At 55.5% G+C, this 11,229-nt stretch overlaps 1 long non-coding RNA gene across 1 annotated transcript in view; it reads left to right on the top strand.

Moving 5' to 3' along the window:
- Nucleotides 1–1,809: 1,809 nt before the first annotated feature.
- LOC113485929 overlaps nucleotides 1,810–11,229 on the top strand; it is an 84,524-nt gene continuing 75,104 nt past the window's right edge. The window contains exon 1 of the long non-coding RNA XR_003399497.1: nucleotides 1,810–1,914. This is a non-coding gene — a long non-coding RNA (uncharacterized LOC113485929). The remainder of the gene's footprint in view (nucleotides 1,915–11,229) is intronic.

Genomic DNA, 11,229 nt, shown 5'->3' with positions numbered 1-11,229 from the left:
GAAGATCCTTGGAATGAATGATCATCAAACATGGCCACTGTCTACCAAAAAATAACATCTCTCTACTGCCTAGTCCTGTAAGAAAACAGCTCCTTCTTATGAAATAATAAGCTTTCATCTCTTCAGTTATTGCATTGCATGAGAGCAACTGGCAGCCTGCTCATATGAGCCAATTTATTAACTAAATCTCATTTACTAACTGGGAGCAAATTCTCTTTACTTGTAGCTGCTGAATACAGATGAGGTTGGGCTTTGGAGCTGCCCAGGTGCCAGGCAGCTTCCTTGGCCCGTTTGTCCTTGTGTCCGTGTCAGAGTCACTCTGCTAGTAATAAACCTCTCTCCTGACCTGCCGGGTGTGTTGCTGAGCCCAGCCTAATGAATGCTTGCACTAGAGGAAGACCAGACTCACTGGGAGAGCCAGTGTGTGCTGAGTGGGAAGCAGTCTGTTCCAGCTCGGGAGAACACATTACCGGCACTGGCAGTGATTTCTTCCAATCAATGTGCCCTGCCCGAGCTGCAGAGAGAGAAGGGGCAGCCCTTGGTGGCACCTTCCTCAGGACAGCCCTGCTCTGCCCCGTGCCCACGTGTCTGATGGCGATGCCCTGAGCCGTGTGCTGGGGGTGCAAGGGCTGCCCATGACACCCCCCTGCTGAGGACCCCTGCTCTGCTGCCTCTGATCCCAGGGGCAGCGCTTCCACCCCTTTCTCAGGAGAGGTGTTCACAGTTTGTAGCCACTTACTCCTCCTCCCGCAGCCCCCACATCCACACCTTCCCTGCGTTCTCCCCCGCTGTGGGAGCCCTTCCCTGACACAGGAGTATCAGGAGGGAGCAGGATTCCTGCTGTGGTGCTAGGGTGGTGCTGGGCGTCCGTCCTGGCACCCCAGCTGGCCAGTGCCCTGGCTAATGAAGGCAGCTGCCTGCGTAGCCAGGGGCAGGCTGCTGGGGTCCGTCGCAGCTGGATGTGTAGAGCTGGGGAAGAGCTGCCTGTGTCCCCTCTGATGGGGCTGCCCGCTCGGAGCAGGGTGCTGAGCCCTGTGGCGGTGCAAGGCCCTGCCCTGGGTCCTGGCAGCGGGGACACGGCCTGTCCTCGGCACCGACTGCCAGCCAACAGGACAGGCAGGGCCCAGTGGAGGTTGAGAGGGACGGGGTGTGCACCGGCAGGTCCCATCCTCGCTCCCTTGGTGGTAGCTTTCCCGGGGTAGCACCCTCAGCTCAGCATTCGCAGCTGCTCCCTGGGGCAGCCGCCTGGCCACCGGCTCCTCTCTACATCCTGAGCCTACAGTTCCCTGGCGCTGGGGGAAGCAATCTCAAACAGATGGGCACTCGCTGCTCGAGAGAAAGTCTCTGCACTGGCGCTTGCTCTCTGCCAGGAGACGGTCACTGTGCAGAACATGGTGCTGCCTCTTGGCAAAGGCTTTGTCAGGGGGCACACAGGCATGTTTGGTTCTGGAATCTCCAGAGAGAGCCACTCTGCTGATGGTGTTTGCTTCCTCATCATACCTGCCTCCAGGTTTAATGGTTTCTCCCAAGCAAGAAAACTAACAATAAAGATAATTCTTTTAAAACTGATTATCTGAGAGTACAGATTGTCAAGCTTTATGCTGTTGGATAAATCAAACTAACTGCTGAGAGTTAATTTGTCTGACCATAAAGTGGATTCAATAAGTGTAAAACAAAACTAATTGGTTCTCTTCCATACAAATTTAATCATACTATAAAATGTGATCAATGCAAATAAAAAGCACTGAGTAGGTTAAGTGTCAAGAATCTATAAAGGAAAAAATGGCTTATGTGCTTTCTTGCAGGAATTGAAAACTGGGCGGGTTTCCGTCCCTACACTGATCATCTCACGGTGCAGTCCCAGTCCGAACATGCCGAGTGCTGGCGTCTGTGCTGCCTGCTATTGTGTCGGAAGTAAGTTGTCCCTCAGTCTTTATAGTTTCTGGTTTTTCACGGGTTGAAACTGTTGGTGTGATACATGACTTGTGGGTGCTGAGACACACAGGCAGATGGAACACGCCGAGCAGGCTGTGGGCCCGCTGCCCTTGCTCGTGCAGACTGTCCTGCAGCCAAGGGGCAACCGGCACCCCCGAGAGCCCAAACACAGACCCTGTGCCGGCGCTGACGCCAGGCTTGGGGGTGCACACAGAGCACCAGGACTCCTGCTGCTAGGGCTCCGCTGCACCCCCGCACTCTTCCCTTCGCCCCAGGGAGCGCTGGCACTGCGGGGACACAGGATCCTCGCCGCCGTGAGCCCCGTCCTCTGGGCTCTCCGTACCTCCCTGATCCCACATCAGCCACCTGCTGATGGTTTCTCCAGACAGCTGACTTCACGGCCCTGCCAGGCCTGTCAGGGGGCTGAGACACTGCCCAGAGCTTCCCGACTCCTCGCGCAGCCCAGAGCTTCAGCCGAGGATGGGAAGGAGCACTGTGCCATCTCCTGGGGCTCGCCTGGTGTGCACCCTGCGTGTGGAGCCTCTTCAGTTGAACGTGCAATTGCCAAGGCAGCCATCTGGTGAAGCGGGCGGAGGCTGCCAGACAGGCTACAGCTCTGCCACAGCATCCCGACAGTGGTTCAAGGCAAATTAGATGCAATCAGCCAAACTGAAACCTTTTAAATTAATCCTTTGAAAGACCTGCTGTGCGAGGCTGACATAGGCTGTAGTTATGGTGATGGCTGGAGTGTGGCTGGGGTTGCTGCAGTTGCTGCTCATGTGGAGAGCTGCTAAATCCCTCAAATATGCAGGTTGCCAAAAGCTGACATCTTTTCTAAACAGTTTCCCCATGTGGATGTCCAGCTTGGACAAGATGTGGAGGAAGGCACCTACAGCTCAGCAGAGAGGAGAGATGGGGAGGGAGGGAAAGGAAAGGAGCAGCCTGAGACATCTGGGAAATTAAAGGATGCAGCTTCCAGCACGCAGGGTTCCTGCTGCGGAAATTGTCAGAGCTGGGGCGGGAGAGAGAAATGCCAAAGCTGGAGGTGAGGAAGAGGAGCTATTGCAGCACTTCTGCCAGCTCAGGCCTCTTCACCAGCCTTCCTGGGGCTTCGTGGGCATGCTGGGGAGGGCAGGGGCAGCTGCCTCCCTCCCCGTTTCGGCTCCCGAGTGGGGAGTGTTGGAGTGCCTTTGGGGAATGCTGAACACCAGCGGTGCCAGCGCCCTTGTCACATTCTGTGCCCTGAGCCCGGGGTCTCAGCTGGTTGCACTGGTTTGGCTGCCACTGCCTTGCCAGCACCTGCTGCCCAGGGGAAGCGCAGCTGGGAGCCTCTCGCTACGCCAGGCAACCTGGTGAGCCTGCTTCACCTCACCTTCTTTCTTCCTCCTCCCCAAATTCTGAGGTTAAGTTCTAGTATCTCATAAAACATCATGTTCATATCATAATTCCAGCCTGCAGAAAGCCCCTCCTGTGCAAGGGCCAGCATGCATACAAATCGCTGCTCTAAATCTCCAGCTACAATAAGGAAACTTCAGATGCTGACAGTTTACTTGATAAATACCTAATATAGCTTAAATAATTATTTAATGCAGACAAATGGAAAAAGAGAGCATCCATATGCTGCGTTGTAATAAATTACAGCTTGCAACTTGCTGGGCAGCAGCAGCAGCCGCTCTAAGGACGGGCTCTGCCGTGGCCGGGGAGGGAGGGCTGGGGCTGGGGCTCTGCTATGGGAGGGCCCTGCCAGGAGCTGATGGCTCTTGAGTGGCAGGTGAAGGAGAGACTTGAACCCTCTGCAAGCCCAATTAATACAGTGCTAATGGCCTTGGAGGAGTCAATGAGCTCTTGGTCCTGGCTGTGGGGCTGAGCGCTGGCGCGGTGGGGCAGGGCAGCCCCAGGAGCTGGCGGGGGGCTGTGGGCAGAGACGCCTTCCCAGCAGCATTGCCCGGGCGGGAACAGAGCAGGCAGCCTGCGGCAGGCTCTGCGGGCAGCACCTCCCTTCCCCTCCCCATGGGCAGCATCTTCCCTCCCCTCCCCATGGGCAGCACCTTCCCTTCCCCTCCCCATGGGCAGCACCTTCCCTCCCCTCCCCATGGGCAGCACCTTCCCTTCCCCTCCCCAGCGGGCAGCCGCATCCCCACAGAGCTGCACGGGGCTTGTAGAGTGCCGCGAGCTCGGGTGGGCCTGGAACGGGCAGTGGGCACAGGGTTGGGCTGTTGCTGTAGCTGGAGGGAAGCGTAAAGGAGTGTTTGAGGCAAATGGCTCCCTGTAAGCTGAACAAGCTCCCAATGTCAAGGGCGTTGCTCTGCCGGCAGCAAAGCGTGTTCCTTCTGGAGCTGCTCGTGCACCACATTCCTGGGCTAATTTTGTGGTTTTCATGAGCGTAGCTCCCGGTCTTCACCTCCTTTGAGCTCCGCGGTCAATGATTGCTTATGGGTTTTTGCTTTGCTTTATATGCTCAGTGGTATTTCGGAAAGCGTGTGGATCTGCTACGTGAGCTCTCTGACAGATTACAGGGGCTGCACTCGGCTGAGCTCCTGGTGTTCTGCCGTGTCAGCCTTACAGCAACAGAGGGCTGCGGCTGTGCCTTTGCATAGCAGAGGATAAACACAGCAGCAGAGATGGAAGATAAGTGGCAATAAAAAGTAAAATGTGGAGTGCCTGCCCTTTAAAATATATTAGGTGGTTTATAAATAAAGCTCTGTATTTTTAGGATGTATGTGGAATTGTTCAGCCTGTAGCCCTAAGGAATCTGACCTTGAAGAGAAGAAATACAGCTGTGAGCAGCTTTCAAGCTGTTCTGGGAACGGACAGACAGGACAAGTGCTCTTGCTTATTATTTCGGCAGTAGGTGAGCCCTGTTAGGCTGGTGTGGCCTGGGGAAGGAACTCAAGCTCCAGCACTCCTCTCGCTGTCAGAGAACCCCAGCGTACTGTCAGAGGCAGAGAATTCAGGGGTAAAATTACCAAGTGTCTGGTGAGATTCCCAAGGATCCTTGAGTCCTTGGCAGTCGGGGCAGGCTCAGCTGGGTTGTTTCATGTGCTGGTCCTGGACAGACAAGCTCCGACGATGTGAGACCACCGGACAGAAGCACGCAGCCTGGTTCCCACACCCCGCTCGGCCCCGACGTGCTGCAGAGCCGTTGCAGGCGTGGCTGTGCGGGCCGTGGTGCCAGCACGGCTCCTGGCAGAGCATCTCCTGGGACATGGGGCCCGGGCTGTGCCTCCCCTCCAAGGGCGGCTGAACAACTGCCTCCCACCTCCCGTGTCTGTCCTGCCTGCAGCAGCACCTGTTTGGGGTGAGATGGGCTTGCTTCTGTTACTGAAGTGTTCCACTTCGTGCAGCGGAGTCAGCTTTTTGCTGGGGAGGAGGAAAGTGCTTGTGAGCAGGGGACTCGGTTGGGAGTGGGGGGAAGTGGGTTTCAGGTTTTGTTTTGGTGAGTGCTGAGGAGTCAGGTGTCCTCTCTGGACAGGCAGAAGTTGCACCCCAAACTGGGAAAAGCAGCTGCTGATCTGGGATGATTCTGTTTTCAGGCAGCCCAGGGTGAGATCCAGGTCTTGTCTTCTGCTGGAATAGCTTTCTGAAGGATGAGTGGCATCCTCCCAGCCTCTAATTTCTGCACAATATGAAAAATTCTGGCCGGGCAGATTCCTTTAAGGATACTGAGTGAGTGGAGACAGCTGTGAGGTGAGCCTAGGGATCTGAGCCATAGCCTTCTTATTTTAAATTTGTTCTTTGAGAAAACACAGATGATTCCCTGTGTGGAGGAATAACTGGTAAATCGATCCCTGCACGTGCTGATGCCGGGAGCCAGAATCTCCATGCGCTCTGGGCTTTGGCAGAGAAAATGTAAACAAACTCCAGTTTTATGTCTGACCAAGGAGATGTAAATCAAACACGTGTGTTGAAGCCATTTAAATGTTTTGACATTTTCCAATCCATCAAGGCCTTTAATTGTATTTTGAGTGAGTTGTTCTATATGTAAATACCAGTTAATGTTGAAATTGTTTATAGCCAAATTGTCTGTTTATGCAAATTATGTTCCAAGATCACAGAGCTTCTATTGCAGAATGAAAACGTCTCTTTTATTTAATGCCAGAACTGTTTCCTCTGGCTGCTGCAGCTTCCGCAGGCTGCGTGGCTCCTGCCGTGGGGTCACGGGAGCGCTGGGCGCTCCACGGCGGGAGGTTCTGCCAGGGGCCCGGCCGGGCTCGGCCTGAGCGCTGCTCCGACCGCTCCTGCTGCGGGGTTAACTCCTGAAGCTGGTCCCTTCGTCAGGGCCTGGTTTCTGCCTGCCTTGCCCCTGGGCTCTGGTACCTCCACGGCTCGCCCGTGGGCTCGGGCAGAGCCTCCCTGCGTGCTGTGCTCGGGAGAGGACCCGCCGCCGGGGGGGTGCTGTGCTCTGGGGTTCCTCTGCCTGGCTCAGGCCTTCATCCCCTTGTCTGGTGCAGGAGGCAGCAGGCATTAAAATCCACTCCTGCTGGCTAATGCAGAGAAATCAAGATGCTGCTCCCGCCCGTGCCGTGCCTAAGCAGCTCGGGATCATCCCCTGGAGACAAATGCCCTCCTGCCCTGGCGCGGAGGAGGGCAGTTACAGTTACCGTGGGCTCTGCCCGCGGACGGCTTCTCGTCGGGGAGCGCCTGGAGCTGAGGCTGACCCGCGGTAGGAGCCGCAGCGCTGGCGTGGCCGAGGCCGGACCGGTGCTCGGCGGGTCTGGTACCGGGCCGGGGGGCAGAGCTGGCAGGGGCTGCACCGAACCCCGACACCGCGCGGCCGCCCCTGCCCCGGCACCACGCTCCCTCTCTCCTGGGTTTTCAACCAGCACCGTTGATCTGGTCTTTGTGTGGGCTTAATGTCAGCGTTCCTGGGGGAACACTGTAGAGTAATAGCAAGCTGCACAGCCTGAAGTTGGGCTCTGGTATTATTTCTTCATTAATATTTGTTGTTCATAAATATATATTCACTCCTATTTATCACAAGAACACCAATTACCAACCATAAATTCTAACTGTGGGGAATATTTTAGTCCAGTTTTATTAAGAAGTGATTTTTAAAAATGTTGCTGAGGCTTTTAGCCAGTTATGTGCTGCTAAATATTTAAATCTGTATCTCTTGCTGCATGCTGAATTACAGCAAGGGGATATTTAATGCTCCCATTTCTCCGCCATAAATCTGTGAAAGATTGACTGGAAGAAAAATGCAGCCCCGAGCAGCCCCCCGACGTGTCGCGTGCTCGCTCACGCCATGCACCCGCTCGCACGTTCTTGCTCCTGCGGCCGCCCCGCCGGGGGGGTGGGTGCCCCCGCAGCCATTCGGGGTTTGCTGCAGGAGCGGGGCAGGGGTGCAGGGCGGGGGGACGCGGCAGGGCCCGCTCCGGCTGTGCGCAGCAGCCGGCTGTCCCGGCCTGACACGCGGTGTTGCTGCTGTCAGCCATCAGAAGCTACGAGTGCCTGGAGGCCTGTTACCCACCAATTAAACTGTGAGTTTTATTGTTCGACCGTGAGCCTAGTTTACGATATGAAAAGCTTTCGACAGTTAAATAGTACTAATATTAACCACTCCCGCATGGGCTCTAACAGTCTCCCCCATTAAAAGTGTGATTAAGAAATTAATTCATCTGGAAGGGATTGGCATGCGGTGCTAAACAATGGAATAGTGTTTTCTTTTTATTAAGCTGAACCCCTGGCTGTGTGCAGAGAGGAAGCCCCATAGCTCTTGTGTGATGGCTACAGTGGCAGCTCAGTGTGGTGGGAGGACGGAGCCCCGGCACTGCGCAGGGCGGGAGGAGGGAGGCCGGGACAGCTGAGCCCTCGCAGAGGCGGGCGAGCAGCACGGGCTGCCTGGGCCACTGCGGCGGTGCGGGGCTCTCTGGTGCAGTCCCCGGGAGCCGAGGGCTCTCCGCCAGCTCTGGACACGCTGCCTCCGTGCTCCAGCCGCTCCTGCGGGGCTCAGGTCACCGCAGGTCTCTGCTTCGTGGCAGGTACAAGGCTCCTGACATCCCAGGAGCCTTGAGAAGAGTGGCACTGGAGGAGGCTGCAGAGCTGCGGTGCGGTGTCTGCTCTTGGCAGGGGAGGGACACCCGGGTGTCCCCATCAGATCTCCTGTGCAGGGTCAGGGCTGCCCAGGCTGTCCCCACCGCGCTCTGACACAGCCGCACCACTGTCACAGCCACAGCCACGCTGCCCTCACAGCCACGCTGCCCTCACAGCCACGCTGCCCTCACGCCCGTCCCGTCCCGGGGCCTGAGGGCCGGCGGGTGCTGCGACCACCGGTGCGGGGCTGTGGAGCCAGTGAGGCCACGGTACAGCACTCCTGGCACTGCATTAACCTGCTGGAGAGCTTAGCACACTACAAATGGCAATTAAATTCTGACAGACATGGTAAAAGCTTTAAAGTCCATCAACGTCTGCTGGCAGGTGGCTCTAAAAAGCTGTTATTTGCTTCAGAAAAGCAATCAGAGATTACCCTTCAACAGCCCACTGGGGAACGAGCAGGTTGCTGGGTTTGGCGGTTTCCCTCCTGGCAGCCCCGTTCCTGCTGCTCCCCTCCCCTGGGCTTTTGCTCCTGTTTTGTGACATGTGATGGTCTGTGCTGGTCCCACAGAACCGCTGTGGGGAGCAGAGCAGCCCCTCCCCGCCCCGGGCCCTGCGGGTAGTGCTGTGTCGCTGTGGGAAGCATGCGCTTCCAAACGGATCTCCTGGTGGAGAAAAGGGATCGGGCAACTCCCCTCCGACCCTGGAAAATGCCAGAACCACAACAAAGGGAGAAATGGCTGGTGAGAGTGTGTCCATGGTGAGCTGAGGTGTGTGGGGCGGGGGTGCTGCCCCTCGGCTCGGGGCTGTGCCGGCCTGGGAGCGGGCAGCACCCGCCGGCAGCTCTGCGGAAGCATCTTCCCGGCTGCTCCCAAGCATCTCCCATCCTGGCCAAGAGCGGCGAGGGAGGGAGGGAGGGAGCAGCCTCCCAGGTGGGGCTGGGACCGTCCGAAGGGCTGTTGTTGTTGGAGACAATGGATGGCAGGGAGGCTCCTCGTGCCTTGGAGGAGCCACAGAGTGCCGGCAGGAGCCGTGAGCTGCACTTGCGTATGGACACTGAGGATATTCATATTGTGGTTTATCCCATTCTTTTTCTCCATTGATTTTAATTAAGTTCACTCTCTCCTGTCAAGCCTGGGGAACACAAGCAAAAATTAAAAATACTGAAAGCTTGCTTTGCACTGGAGTCTTCCCAGCCTTCCAGAGAACAGAGGGAAAGGGGGCCCACACCACCACACAGGCATTTCCTGTGCTTTGCTAGTCCCCAAATAATAAACATAAAATTAAAATCCTGTTAGGAGAATCACAAAAGCTGTTATAGCTCAGCAGCTGATACTGACTCTGATCAAATCTTTTATGGGATTTCACAGCATTCTGGGCTACTCACCGTGCACATCCCGATCACGTTAGCCACGGCTTGTTTTTTCTCTCCCTCATTGAAACAAAACAAAAAGAATGGCAAGAAAAAACAATCTAATCATGCGATGTAAGTTTGTGTCAGACTTGCTGCTGCATGGCCTTTGCAGGCAGGGTCCTCCGGGGAGTGGATGTTCCTCCTGCACTGAATGTGCTGGCCTCATCCTGCCCGCCACGGGAGCTGCTGGCTTGGGAAGCCCCCGTGGGGACAGTGCCCAGCGAGGGGTTATTTCCCGCGTGGTGTGGGTGGCTCAGCACACCCATCCTGCGGCTGCTGCCCAGAGCGGGTGGCGGGGAGGCTTTGTGGTGGCCTTGGGGCAGCGCCCGGGGCAGGTGGCAGCGGGCTGCTGGGTCGCCCAGCTTGAGGGCGTTTCCTCAGTACCTTTGCTCAAAAGCATCTCAGTGTTTGCATTGCTTTTAGTCTTGCAATAAATACTGTGGTAGAAACTAAGAGTAGCAGAAATGAAATGAAGGTATCCCAGACCTGCATCTCCACATGTTTATATAGCCACAGCTTGTGCAGCTGTGAACAGAGAGAGCAAAACCATAGAAACTTTCTGCATGTCTCTTTCAAATGTCACCGGCGAGCAGAAGTAGCCCCCAAAGTGACCTGTCTTTAATCAGAAACTGGTTTTAAAAACCTGTGTTATAGAGGGATCTGTCCTCATGCTATTTTTCAACAGACTAATTCTTCTCATCAGATGGGATGATAAGAGGATAAAGGTACCTCTTACTCAACTGTAATTTTAATTAATATGGTCATCAAATTAGATATGAAAAATTAGGAAACCTCAGCAAAAATTCTGAAGGGATATAAAACAGGACAATTTACTGTTTGCCGATCTGTGCTCTCCTCTAGTCATAGGCAGTCATGGTGACTTAGTTTTTGATAGATGTCTGGAAATACCTGCAGCAATCTCTTTACAAAGTTTAATGACCTTGGGTCATTTAGTTTTTGAAATATTTCAACTACTAGGGAATAAAAATGGCAAGATTGTTACAATTACACTCCAGAAGGTCATATCCATCTGCCTTTGCCTAAAGGTCTGAATTCCTTCAAAGCTATCACCATCCAGCAGATGAGCCCAGCTTGTTTAACTTGCTGCTCGCCCTGCCCGGGTGGATAATTGCAGAAATACCAGGGAGGACATTACATTTCATGGTACCGGCCATCGGCTGGTGGGTGTCAGCTGGCCTCAAGGGGACAGAAACTGGCCACATGCCATTTTCTCACACCTGAACCCAGCGGTTATTTCAACAGAGCAGGAATTTAATGGCTCCCAATGATAGGGTTAAATACACGAGGGGAGCAGGGCCAGGGGAGGCTCACGTGGCCCCACAGCCAGAATGATTCACACCATGAAACTTCCAGAAATCTCCATCAGACCCTCGTCCCTGCAGCTCCCTGGGGGCTGGGTACCAGCTCTGCGCCCGATGCCGCAGAGCAGCCGCTTGGGATGTGATTTCACAGCCCAACTGGGCTTCCTGGGAGCCTCTTTTGGAGCTGGAAGTGATTTTTCTCCTCCTCTACTTCTTCAGCAATATCTTGTCTCGCTGGCGCTCACAGGGCGCAGCTGGGTGGTGGCACGAGGGAGAACTGAGTGTACGAACCGATCATGGTGGTGGGTTTGGAGGAGCTCTGGTGGCTGCTGTCATGGCTTGGGCAAGACAGAAGGTGGGTGCACGCGTCTCCTCCCCCGGGACGTGCTGTACTCCTGGCAGTACGTCCAAGGTGCTGGAGCCCCTCGCGCAGGCAGGGCCGGGCTCTGCAGGGCCTCTGGGCGCCGCAGGCTGGGAGCGCCGCGCCGCTGCTGCGCTGGGCGTGGGTCCGCTGCTGCCCGCCGG

This window comes from Athene cunicularia, assembly GCF_003259725.1.
Source record: "Athene cunicularia isolate RWA chromosome 14 unlocalized genomic scaffold, athCun1 chr14_part2, whole genome shotgun sequence".
Lineage (NCBI taxonomy): Eukaryota > Metazoa > Chordata > Aves > Strigiformes > Strigidae > Athene > Athene cunicularia.
The sequence above is the reverse complement of the archived record's forward strand: the minus strand, read 5'-3'. Positions and strand labels throughout refer to the sequence as shown.